The 13663-nt window shown below is 41.4% G+C and overlaps 1 protein-coding gene across 4 annotated transcripts in view; it reads right to left on the bottom strand.

Annotated features, from left to right (window-relative positions):
* The window catches only part of SIPA1L1 (signal induced proliferation associated 1 like 1), a 371151-nt gene that overhangs the window by 331328 nt on the left and 26160 nt on the right, over positions 1 to 13663 (bottom strand). For all 4 annotated transcript variants that reach the window (XM_087856075.1, XM_045807903.2, XM_045807913.2 and 1 more), the window contains exon 2: positions 4863 to 4951. The gene's annotated coding sequence lies outside the window, so the exon portion shown is untranslated. The remainder of the gene's footprint in view (positions 1 to 4862; positions 4952 to 13663) is intronic.

The following is a 13663-nucleotide window of genomic DNA, read 5'->3' as shown; positions in this document are numbered from 1 at the left end:
GAATCCTAGACCCATTACTAGCCTTGGGCAAGTGATCTGTCCCCTCTGATCCTCCATTTCTGAATGTTTAACCTGGAGAACATTACCAATTTCGCTGGATTACTGAGAGGAAGAAATGGGACCATGTATATAATGAGCTCCTAGCACAGGGCCCGGCATAAGTAAGTCCTGGCCATCTTGCTGCATTGCTGTTTTACTCAAGGGAAAAGTATGAGCAATCACACCTAAAGGAGTTAAGAAATATACATACTAGTCTTTAAAAGTCTATCCAAATAGTGAAATGATAATACCACAAAAATAAACTAAATTTATAAAGATCATATGAAAAAATTCTCCAAGGTCTAGTATAATTTAACCACATTTTTTTTTAAAGTCTAAGTTCTATCCTGACTTGAGTAGAAAATGTCTGAGATTTCATTCACGAGACATTTATTACTCCATCTCCCAGTGTCTGTAAAACAGAATAAATGTTTTAATAAGGGGGCGCCTGGGTGGCACAGTGGTTAAGCGCCTGCCTTCAGCTCAGGGCGTGATCCTGACGTTATGGGATCGAGCCCCACATCAGGCTCCTCCGCTATGAGCCTGCTTCTTCCTCTCCCACTCCCGCTGCTTGTGTTCCCTCTCTCGCTGGCTGTCTCTGACTCTGTCGAATAAATAAATAAAATCTTAAAAAAAAATTTTTTTAAATGTTTTAATAAGAATTAACTAATGGTTTAATAAGAGCTAAGAATGTTCATTAGCATTTTTTATAAAAGTAAAATACTGGAAACACACTAAGTCCACCAATATGGAAATATATGAAAAAATTATGCAGCTATAACAAGAATGGGAGGGGTTTATATATACTAATAATGGAAAGATAGAAGACATATTGTCAAATTAAAAAAAAACATACAAAATACATAAAATAAGACTCCACGTTAATACACCCAAAGGAAAAAGTATGTCACATGCACATATTTATGGACTTAAATTCATATACAAAGGATCAAAATTCTGCAACCAACAGTGACCTCTTGGTTCTACTCTGCGTCAATCTGTTATTTCACTACTTTCATGAGACCACCCTTATATGTTACTTGTGTAATTTATGAACCTCAAGAAAGGTTAGCAAATAAATACACGAGGCTAAAATCAAGTAAAAATACATTTTAAAAAGCACTTTATACAGTACGTTTACAAAAGGATTTTGCAATTCTTTAAATAAATCCTTTAAAACCCTTTAACAGGGGTGTCTGTTAAGCATGTAACTCCTGATTTCGGCTCAGGTCTTGATCTCAGGGTCATGACTTCAACCCCATGCTGGGCTCAAGGAGCCACCTTAAAAAAAATCTTTTAACATAGTATCTAATTGAATCCCCACAATACGCTTCTAGAATTTAAGGTAGTATCCTTATTTTAAAAGTGAGAACAGGGGCGCCTGGGTGGCTCAGTCGTTAAGCGTCTGCCTTCGGCTCAGGGCATGATCCCAGCGTTCTGGAATCAAGCCCCGCATCAGGCTCCTCGGCTAGAAGCCTGCTTCTTCCTCTCCCACTCCCCCTGCTTGTGTTCCCTCTCTCGCTGGCTGTCTCTCTTTGTCAAATAAATAAATAAAATCTTTAAAAAAAAAAAAAAAGTGAGAACAGACTCAAGTATTTATTAATCCACAGTTAATCCAGCAGAAACATATTCCCCTTGACCCTAAATTCAGTGTTCTGGTCTTCACACTCCAGTACCTCCACAGATTGAAAATGCAGCAATGCAGTCATCCGAAAGACTCTCTAAATCTCTATCGTGCTTCTATTCACGTGACAGTTTGGAGCGTGGAGGAAAAGACATTCCAGTAGGAGTCAAGGATCAGGGTTCCAGTCTCAACGACATCACCACTGAGACTGCATGGTAAATCACACTCCGTAACAATGATTCTAAGGGGGACGCACATCAGCGTCAGCAGTGATGTTTTTAAATAATCCTAATAATAATACTAATACTCAAGCCTGATCTCCAGAGATTAGGACTTAATCTGGGCTGTTAGTAGGTTTATTAAAAGCTTCCCAGGTTATTCTAAGGCACAAGCTTGGTCAAGACCACAGGTATCCTTTTCCGATAAAAATAAAAATAAAAGATACTAAAAATCACTTGTGCCATATACACTCTGCAGAGCTGAAACGAGGGATGCATGTTATATGGGAAAGTCTCCTATAAGCAACGAAACACCTCACAAATGTAAAGTTATTATTATTCATTCATTCAAACATGTACCACATCTTCCATGTGGCGGGCATGTACTTGGGACAGAGAGAAGGCATCACCACCCTGCAGAAGCTGGGGAGCTACCACGTCCCCAGTAACTGCTGAGCTGTGCGAAAAGGCATGGCAGAGGCACAAAGGTGGTGGTGATCAGCCCAGTCTTGAGGTCCAGCCTTGGGTGATGGTGGGACGAGGGCTTAGAAAGGCCTGCAGAGGGGCGCCTGGGTGGCTCAGTCAGTCAAGCATCCGACTCTTGATTTTGGCTCAGGTCATGATCTCAGGGTCGTGAGATCGAGCCCAGCATGGGGCTACACAGTCAATGTGGAGTCTGCTTGAGATTCTCTCTCTCTCTGCCCCTCCCCATCCTGCTCTTTCTCTCTCTCAAATAATAAATAAATCTTTACAAAGAAAAAAAAAAAGAAAGAAAGGCCTACAGAAAGGAGACCCTTGAACTAGATCCTGGCATTTTAACCAGAGGGCACATCACAGGCAGGCAAGTACCTCAAGATGGCCAGAGGCCCTCAGAGAAAGGGCTCAGGCTCCTGGGGGGTCCTTAAGACCCTTTCAGGAGGTCTGTGAGGTTAAAACTATTTTAATACTCGTGCTACGACACATCACCACCAAAACCTAGAACAACCCAAATGTTCTCCAATTGGTAAATGGACAAACTGCAGTATATTCGTACATTGGAGTAAGACTCAGCAATTAAAAAAAAAAATTAGCGATACACGCAACAACACGGATGAATCTCAAATGCGTTATGTTAAACGCAAGAAGCCAGATTCGAAAGGCTATGACTGTATAATTCTATTTATATGACATTTGGAAAAAAGCACAACCACAGGACAGGGAAAAGGTCAGAGGGTGCTAAGGCTAAGGGCAGGCGAATATTTCGGGGTGATGGAAATGTTCTATATCTACACTGTTTTAACCCAACCACATGCATTTGTCAAAACCCAGAGAAGAATTGTACACTAAAAAGGGTGGATCGCACTGTATAGAAGTTACACCTCAATAAATCTAACTTGCAAAAATAACACTATGCTATTCGCCTTTTCCTTCTCTTTCTCTCTTAAATGTACACGGTTTGCCAGAAGCTCATGACTAATGATGTCATCACCCTCCAGCCAAGGGAATGCAAGCTTATATATCCTTACGTTCTGAATTTTTCTCCATTTCAATGCGGTAAACAGCGATCGATCAAATCAACATAGACACAAAGCTCTCTTGGGCTTCAACACTTCTAACGTCAGGGTTTCTGAGACCCAAAAGTTTGACGACCACTGCCCTAGGTGATGGGGAAGCCCAGAAGAATCCTAAGCAGAGGGTAAAAGCATCTAACCCCACAGGGAAGGGCCTTCAGGGAGATGAGTAAAGAGTTACTACCAGGGCGCCTGGATGGCTCAGTCAGTTCAGCGTCGGACTCATGTTTTCTGCTCAGGTTGTGATCTGAGGGCCTTGAGATCGAGCCCCATATTGGGCTCCCTGCTCAGCGCGGAGCCTCCTTAAAAGACTCTCTCCCTCTCACTCTGCCCCACCCCATAAATAAAAATAAATCTTCAAAAAACAAAGAGTTACAGCAGAGTCTGACTAAGGCTGATCCCAGGAAGAACTGGAAAGAAATTATGTCCACACACCATCTGCAGCTTGTTACAAACCCTGAGCCAGCTTCTCTCTACTGAGTTCTCTCTGTTGGTGTGTTAATGCTTTGCAAACAAATTTCTGTCAACTGGTAACACAATTAGGAGATGAAACTGGTACAAGAGCCATCCTACAATGCATTACTGATATGTGATTTTTGGATTACTCCCCTTCAAACGATGCCAATAATTTAAAGTTGAGTTTTAGATATTTTAAACTTGGAAAATAACCACCTTAAAGAGGTACAAAAGCTAATATAGAAGGGGGGACTCCATACCTCGAAATCAAGTAGGAAAACTAGGTAGCTGATTAAAAACCAATATATCACTTCTCAGAAATATGCTTTTGTTTGTATCCAGAAACACTATGACAATCCCAACTCAGCAAAACACTTTCTATGTAAATATGGTTTTAATTGGATGGGAGGTACGGGGATTGTATCTTTTTGGTCTGCACAGTTCCCTCTCCTCCTGGGGAAAAGTCTTTTCTAAATACTGGCCCTATACATTCCAAATTAATTCAAGTACAGAGCTTTTTCTATAATCTTCTTATGCCTACAACTGTTTAGTACTTTGAGATGCCATAGAGGTAGAGAAATTAAACTGAAAACTATGTTTTTAAACTTTAAATACATGGAAAACAGATGATAGATCAATCGATCAATCATGGGGAGGAAGTGGTAGGTATTAGAAGGATGATCTCCTCCACCTAAAAAAAAGAAAACTTAAATACAACTTTATAAGCCATTTTAAATGAGTGTGTGTGTGTTAACTGCCATCACATACTGCTTCTCTAATGATTTTAAGTAGCCAACCCCACTGACACCTCTTAGGTAATCCCGAACAGGTGGAAACCTGTCCAGAGCAATCAATCTGCTGCCTTTTAGAAAATTCACCTATACTTCTACTCCTGGGAAAGGGGGTAGAGGGCATGCCAGACGTCTACCAAAGCAGCTGTGTGTTATTAAAGATAAAGTAAAACGAGATTCTTACCTGACAGTACAGTCCTTTTGATCGACTTCTTATACAGAAATCCTGGGTATTAGTTTACTGCCATTCACATTCAAAACTGAACCTAAGGACTGAAAGGGGGGAAATAATTAATTTGAAATACATGCACAATGAAGATAAAAAACATCAGTTTGATCAAAGATGAAATTTCCGTACACTTGTTGAAGCCAAATGGTTTCTGCAGGAAACCTGTTTTCTGTGACTCAAATCCAAGATGGAAAACGTGGGTGGTTCTTCCTGTCTCACCATTAAGAGTCAGCCAATTGGCTGATGAAGTTTTCACACAACTTAAGCTCAAACTCCAGCCTTCCATCTGCTCTAATACTGCCATACCTTAGGGAAACGAAAGAAAAAGAAAGGCTTTCTTCCACCTCGAAGTCAGTCTTTCACAGGTACCTTACTCCATCCAGACTCTACAGGAGTACAGAACTTCAGATCTTCAAAACTTCAAATCCAGAAGATGTGAAACATAACGAGAGCTGAATTACAAAATAATTGAGGGGCTTTACAGCTGTCTCTGACTTTGGAGCTATGGTTTCTAAAAAAATGACACACGAATCTCTCTTGGATACTAGACTACGGTCGCAGTGTGACTGTGGAGCAGGGACTTCCAGCCCAGTCGGCTTCCCCAGAGCTCCACTTCTTCCCACCCACAAGTCACTCCCCATTTGCCAAGGCGTGCCCGCCAACAGATACTGTATTTGGGCTTCTAAACAGACAAGCCTGCCAGATGGGGATATGAACCCAGCAATTCTGCAGGCTATTTCTGCATATCCACCTGGAGCTAGTCAACTAGCCAGTGTGATAGACAACTGAAAACGCACACACCATGTACACCTTCGAGGAGAAAGAGACCCTGGGCACAGGATACTAGCACGGGAAAACAATCACGGAGACCCTTCTGCCAGAGGCCTCCTCACACGTACCATCTGTGGGACACTGGCAAATATAAGACCATAAAGTAGACGGCTACACCCAACATTAACACAGGGACTTCAAGTGGCAAACCGCTCAAGGGGAGCAACGGCCCAAGATTCCAGGCCCAATCTGGAAACTTCTCGCGCCTCAGGAAGCTGTCTCAAAAATGCGAAGAGGCTCATGGAGCTCAGGCTGCTTAGCAGAGGAGGGCCTTTGGAAAGCCACCAGTGACTGCCCAGCAGGTCCTTCCAGAGCGACTCCCCTGCAGTCACACGGGAGGACCCACTTGCCAGACTAGAGCAAAGGACACTGGCTCCCAAAGTATTCATCCTGAGAGAGCTGCTCTGCGGGGAGACAGTGAAACTTGAAATACGCGCACCGTCTGTACGTTTAAGTTTTAGGAAACACGGGTATGGAGGCACTAAGCAGATTATGAGCAAAGACATATCATAAGCTCTCCGAGCTGGAAGAGGCTGCAATACCCCATTACCACATCCTACCCCATAAAACCATCATCCTACAGATAAGATGAAGTCAAAATCTCCTGACTGCCAGCCTGGTGCTCTTCCTATCACACCCTGCTCTTTAATCAACCGGGGAAACGATCTTTTGGAGCATATTAAAATCAAGCTACAACTCCGTTGCAGGATAAAAATCTTGTTTAACCATGTGTTGCAAAAAAAAAAAAAAAAAAGATTAACATAAAAGATTAAGAAATGAAACCTTTAGAGTAATTCCCTGCTGGGGATGGGGGTAGGGCAGGGTTGGCTATCTTTCTCCATACAAATATGATTGAATCTTAAGGGAAAACGTACTTAAAAAATTATATACAAAAACCATCTCTCTCTTTTTTTGAAAAAACTCATCACTTCCAAACTTGTACCTCCAGTGAAAAAACACAAAGTATAATGCCTTACTTCACTTATATAGAATGCTGAATTGACAAAAACAGCAATCCTTTCTTCCCAAGTTGAGGTTGAAAATAGTTTCTAAATAAGGTATTTCCACTGTGCTATAATTAACTTCCTCTATTATAATATATTTAACTTCAGAGCAAATCAAATATTTATTCCCCCATTGTGGTTTTCTTTAAAACTCTGATTTAACACTTGTAAGACAATAATGTAAGGTGATCTTTCATTCTGTTCATTTTCTCCAATTCCAGATGACAATTCCGCAAGTCAGCACAAAAACATGCATGCTTATACACATAAAAAGAGAAGAACGCAATTTGCATAGGATGGAATATCTGCATGCATTTTTGAAACTTTTAAGATAAAACATAAATCTCAGAACAAATTCATAATTGCCCCTAGGTTACCAAAGAGAGGCCTGTATACTCCTCTCATATTAAGGATACTTCAGTTACAATTTGTGATGAAAGTTAGTACCAATTCTGCCATGAATCGGTTGTGTAACGTTGGGCAAGTCATTTAACCTTTGGGCTTAAGCTGACATGAAAACCTAGCATAGTCTATTTCTAAGATATTTTCTAGGTTTCTTAATATCTTCCTAAGACATTAAAGATCATCTCTACCTCCCTTGAATCCTAAAAATCAAATACATCTTTAAATAATAAAAATGAGCACTTAGAAGTTACATTATGCCCCAGAACTTATTGAGAGACTACCAGCAGGTTAGATAAATGAAAATTTCACAATATTATGGACTTTATCTGCATTAAATGTATCTCCCCGTCTCGTGTTCCAGCTTCTCTGAGCAGGTGCAGAAATGCACTTTGACATCTGGATGACTCTGCTGAAGGGTTTTTCCAACTCTCCCCAGGCCTTGATTCCTTCCTCTTCCTGCCCGCTGCATCAGGACCCTGATTCTCTGAAATCTGGCTCTATTTGCCACAATGCTGAAAATGAAAGGCTTTTCTATCAATTAGATTTAAAACCAGCTACCATCCAAATCTATATCTGTACATTTTTATCACTGAGTAATCTAGATTTTAATGTCTAAAGAATTTGTTCCACTGATAACATCTGAAAATTTAATGACTTTTTTTTCATCCAAAGCCGAGTTCCTTCCTTATTGCCAAATAAGCAAGGAAGTTTCAGAATACTGCTTATAACACAACTCACAACCTTAAGGTAATTTATTTTCTTTACGTACCAACTGGTGATTTTTGCCATCCCCTGTGAGTTCATGAATAAAATAAACACTAGGATTGAGAATCTGGCATTTTACTAGTCGAACCTAAAGAGCAGTGCTTTGCCAAGTTCATTCATTCAGGCACTATCTCCTACAGGGCAGGCACTATTTATTCTTCGTGCTGGCAACATACAAACTGACAGAAGTCTGCCTTCACGGAGCTTGTAGACTGATGGAGGAAACATCCGACACACAGATTATGGGTGTAATATAGACATAATATATATGATGTACTCATAAGCAGTAAACATAACATATAGACATATGACATGGGAGACAGATACATGTGAGAGGGACTATGTGCTACTGAAAAGAAGGGAGGCCAGGATGGCAAAGTACGGAGGGGTAGGTATGAATGGAGGGAAGGTGAATTGCAATCTTAAGTGGGTCAGGGTAAGACTCACAGCAAAGACTTGAAGGAGCTGAGAAGTGAATCAAACTAAAGTTTCCTAGTAATTTTTACCTTGTACTGACTGTGCATGTAATAGCAATGCCTTATCAAAACAATGGTATATGAGAAAATTTACAAACAGCCCAGAAGACTAAACAGAAGAGAGCTGTGTGTAAACCCCCTTCATTTTTGCAGGTCAGTTTACCAAGTGAAACTTACATCTTCAACTAGGTGTGATCATTATGCGTTTTTTTCCTTCCCCAACTGTTAATCTGAACAAAATTCTTTTATCTGTGACCCATTTTCCTTAAAAGTCAAGAACAAATTTCCAAATATTACTTGATGCATGAAAGAACAGTGGTATTATCCAACCAACAACCCACTGAGACATCCCAACCAGGACTTAAATCTCAGTATGAGAACCCAGGAAGCACTGGAGCTTCACCCCACTGGAGAGAAACCCATGCTTTCCCAGAGGGGTTGGTGGGGAAAGACCAGACAAGCTGTGAAATCAGGAGGCCACCCCCCCACCACCACCACCAACAACAACCAGCTGTCTAGCCTCGAGCATATCTCTTCACTCCCTGGCCTTCGATTTCCTGAACTATAGAATCAGGGCACTGGACCATGTGATTTCCAAGCCCCTTCCAGTGCTAGGTACGTTTCAGAAAAAAAGTTAAGGTAAATAACCATACCTGAAAAATTATAACAATGCTAAGCCACTATTACAGATCCACACACTTTAATTTGTTCTTCTGAGAACAAATTTATCCTGACTCACGCATAGACCCTCAACTCTCTCAAATCAAAAGATTCACAAGAATGGGTCTGGACTGGTTCGCCAAGGACAAAAGAACCTGCAAAAAATGGTAGTATTTTTGTCTTGGCTTCATGACCAACATACTCTCATTAGACTAATACAGAAACCCTAAACTAACACAAGCATGCACCTGCGGGGTTTCAAACACTCTTTATGCGTCACCACCCCCAATTTTAAAAAGTGTGTTTTGAAATAGTAGGCCTCCTTCAAAGTTCCTTGCAATCTATTAGTCTTCTTATCACGGTGTTATTTCAAAAAGGTGCTGGGATGAACATCTTATTCAGAGAGGCCTAAAATCTCTACTTCCTCTCCCCACCGTTAACAGCTCTCTTCTGTAAAGCCCACCTTCTCGATGCAGAATTTAAAAAGAAAGCAAATAAGCCAACTGGGGATAGAAGGATTATGTTTCCTGCCTTTTTGGCCCTAAAGTCCAGGCAAGGCTTGTGAGTTAGGTTCTGCCAACCTGGCGCACCACGTGGGAACCCTTCAGAACAGAGTCACGATACGTGGGAAAAGGAGCAAGGCGAAGGATGTGTGGCACCCACTTTGCTGGCAATGTGGAGTGCTTCTGGCTCTGGCTTCCTGATTTGGAGAATCCTGACCCAGGTAGGGGCAGCAGCCCCGGGGAGGGGCCAGTCCCACAGTACAGCACTGGCAACCATTCCCAGAAACTCAGCCTCAGGGCTCTTTCTTCAGCCCTCCCGACGATTTGCTAAGCTACCTATCACCCCTAATAAATCCCTTTCTGTTTACACTAACTAGACTAGATCTTAGTATCTGTAACCAAACACCCTGACCAATTCACGTAGCGCATATTCCTTTCATTATTTCCATATACAAGAGCTGAGATTGAAAGACACAAGGAACACACAGAACATTCCACTATAAGTTAAGAGTTCTTTGTTTCCAGCCAGGGCTCAAATCCACAATCAACACTTCCAACCTTTCCTTATATGTACTTTCTCATAAATTTCATCACCTCTCCCATGCAAGGAGAAGAAAATGATTTTGGCCTAACTAATTTTCTATCAATAAAGAGTCTGATGACAGTAACTTGGCGAGATATTTGAGAACAGGATACAACAAACATCGCTTTCTATACCAGCTCAAGTTTATGGAGAAGCCTGCAGTGTTAGGCAGCACGTTGAGAACATTCCCAAACTGCAGACAAGGTGAGCTAATGCTGTGTTGCAATGCCAAAATGATCAGTGCTCTATGCCAAGGCACAGCTTAATTCACGGAGCAGCAATGAACTTTTCACTTCTTTTCACCCATCCCTCAGGGCAAGACAATCATGTTAAAACCGCAGACACATCAGGTAACTAAAATATTACCCTACAACCGAACACCAAAAGCAGACCGGAAACGCCGAGAAGTGACTATGCATGTTAAAATTCTCTTCTCGGTAGAAAGACATTAAGTCCCATAAAATCAGTTGACAAACACGAGAAAAGTAATCAGTTGTTAGCAATACTATTCTTTGAAATGGCAGGAGAATCTTACAAAGGACATTTGATATCTCCGAATAATCCAATTACTCTGTCCTATCAAACCGCACACAGATATTTCTCAGGTAATACTCAAAGGCAAAACTTTTATAGAAAAGATCACTTACACACTCCTGAAGCCAATTAATGACACTGATACTCATGCAGAAGGTGACTCAACGGTCTGCCAAATAGAAAGTGGGAATTCAGTTCAAGGGAGAGCCCAAGGACGCGTGAACAGAGACTCCAGACGAGTCTACTAAGGTCAGCGCCAACCTGGCCCTGGGTCACAGGTACTCAGAGCCGCCCCAGCTTCCTGACTGCGCCACCACTTCCCCTCCTGCTGCCCCGAACTGCTTTCATCAAATAGTCTGTAGCACACTTAGCCTGAACACTGGTGGTGGGGACACTAGGAATACGCAAAAGTCAAAAATGACTATATTTTCCCCTAAGGACGAGGCAAATGAGCTTGCACAAGACAACTCAGAGCCTGGCTTCTTCCAAACAAAATTTTAGAAACAATAATTTCATAGAGCCTCTGGGCAAGCAAGTTACTAAGATGAGTATGGAGCTTTACTATGATTACACGTGCACCGTATGTGCCCTTGAAATGCATCTGGCTTTCTCGCTCGCTCTTTTTTTTTTTTTCAGAAATGAAGTATTTCTGGGCTAGAAATGACACATGGCCTACTTTGAAGTTTTTTTATGGTTTCTCATATTTAGACTCTAACCTCAATCTATTGCAGGTTTAAGGATGGATAGGATGCTCATTTATTAATAGTATCAAAGTCAAAAATACATATGTAATATTGCACATGAGTGATTCCCAAAGCTAGTCTGCAAAAACAATACTACAACTGTAGGGCCTTAGAGAAATGGGGGGGGGGGCCAGGAATTTGTTCATGAGTATTTCATAAAGCTAGCTAAGTGTATCCAATTTAAAGCGTTGCTCTTTATTCTGAGACTATGTCCTTTTTATTCTTTTGGTATTCAAATGGCCTTTCCTCATAAAATGCTGAAAATTTTAATTTCTTTAATTTAAATTCAATTAATTAACATATAGTGTATTATTAATTTCAAAGGTAGAGGTCAGTGATTCATCAGTCTTATATAACACCCAGTGCTCATCACATCACGTGCCCTCCTTAATGCCCATCACCCACCCTCCTTAATGCCCATCACCCAGTTACTCCATCCCTCCAGCAACCCTCAGTTTGTTTCCTATGATTAGGAGTCTCTCATGATTTGTCTCCCTCTCTGGTTTCGTCTTATTTTATTTGTCCCTCCCTTCTCCTATGATCCTGTTTTGTTTCTTAAATTCCACATAGGAGTGAAATCATATGATAATTGCCTCTCTGAATGACTTATTTCGAAATGCTGAAAAATGTTAAAAATTGTATCTGTAACCTGTACCTTTTCTATCTCCAACATCCCAACTCTCCTCCTTCCAGTGGCTCAGGCAAAAAACAAAATAAAATAAAACCTAATGCCATTCTTGGCTCCTCCGTCCCCCTCCACACGTCCAGACCATGAGCATATCCTGTCAGCCTTGCTCTCAAAACACACCCATAAGAACCACCTCTCACCACCACCATGAAGGTATGGAACATTTTCATTGTCCCCAAAGTGATATCAAAATGGCCAGTAAACGTATGAAAAGGTGCTCAACTCCCTTAGTCTACAAGGAAGTGCAAATTACAGCCACAATGGAACCCTCTACCATCCACCGGAACAGCTACAGTTCAATGGCAGGTTGAATGTGGAGCCAAGAGTTGCCAAGAGTGTGGAGCTCCCATACAGTGCTGATGGATCACCCCCTTGGAAAGCTGTTTCTCAACATCTACGAAAATGAATATATGCAAACCCCATGACCCAGCAAGTCCACTTCTAATTACATCCCCTATCGATGTCTGCACCAAAAACACACGCACAAGAAAGGCAGCACTATTCACTTGCCAAGGACAGGAAACAATTGTGGTGTCATCATACAATGGAATGCTCTACAGCAACAAAAACGAACCCACTACAAATACCTGTAAGGACAGGGATGAATCTCACCAACACCATGTTGAATGGAAGAAGCCAGAAACAAAAGAACTTATTACACATGACTACATTCATAGAAAGCTCACTAACAGGCTAAATAATAAGTTACACAACGAGTAGTCAAGGGGTAATACTGTGGGAAGGGGTGACTGAGCCTCCTAAGGGGCTATAACATTTTTTTTTAAGATTTTATTTAATTATTTGAGAGAGAAACAGTGAGAGAGAGCATGAGCAGGGGGAGGGGCAGAGGGAGAGGGGGAAAGAAGACTCCCCACTAAGCAGGGAGCCCCAAGCGGGACTCGATCCCAGGACCCTGGGATTATGACCTGAGCCGAAGGTGGACACTTAACCAACTAGGCCACCCAGGTGGCCCAGGGGCTAGTAATATTCTATTCTTAACCTGAGTGCTGATTACACAAATGTATTCACTTTGTAAAAACCCATCCCACTGCACACGTACTTTTTTGCACTTTTCTATATGTTTTTTTCTACTATTATATAAAGTTTTATTTTGTTTTTAATTACCTTCTCAAAAAGGCTTCCTCAGGCCTGGCTTCATGAACATGTCCACTGCTCCCCAGGACCGCACATCCTTTCTGCCCCTCCCCCTTATTTTTCCTCTTTAGCACCTGTCAGTATCTGAATACTGTGTATTTTACATACTAGATCTATTTTACAAACCTACCTTGTTTACTTTCTGTTTCCACACACTAGAAGTTCCACGAACACAAGTATTTTTTCCATTGTGCTGAGTATGTATTACTGAGTCTCCAGTGTCTAGAATAATGCTAGCTAGCGTCGATAGTAGGCACTTAATAAGTACTGATTTAATTCATTGGTTAAGTACACGGCCTTGCCCAATTCGATCATGCTTGTGGATCTGAGCTGTAAATTCCTACCGCCGCCACGCTGTTCTGAACAATAAGCCGGTTCTGTTCTGCTCTGGCTTCAAACTGCTCCACGT

The sequence above is a fragment of the Ursus americanus genome, chromosome 26 (assembly GCF_024610735.1).
Source record: "Ursus americanus isolate L20-20 chromosome 26, mUrsAme1.1.p, whole genome shotgun sequence".
In the NCBI taxonomy this organism is placed as follows: domain Eukaryota; kingdom Metazoa; phylum Chordata; class Mammalia; order Carnivora; family Ursidae; genus Ursus; species Ursus americanus.
Note: the sequence above shows the minus strand (reverse complement) of the source record. Positions and strands in the feature narration are given on the sequence as shown.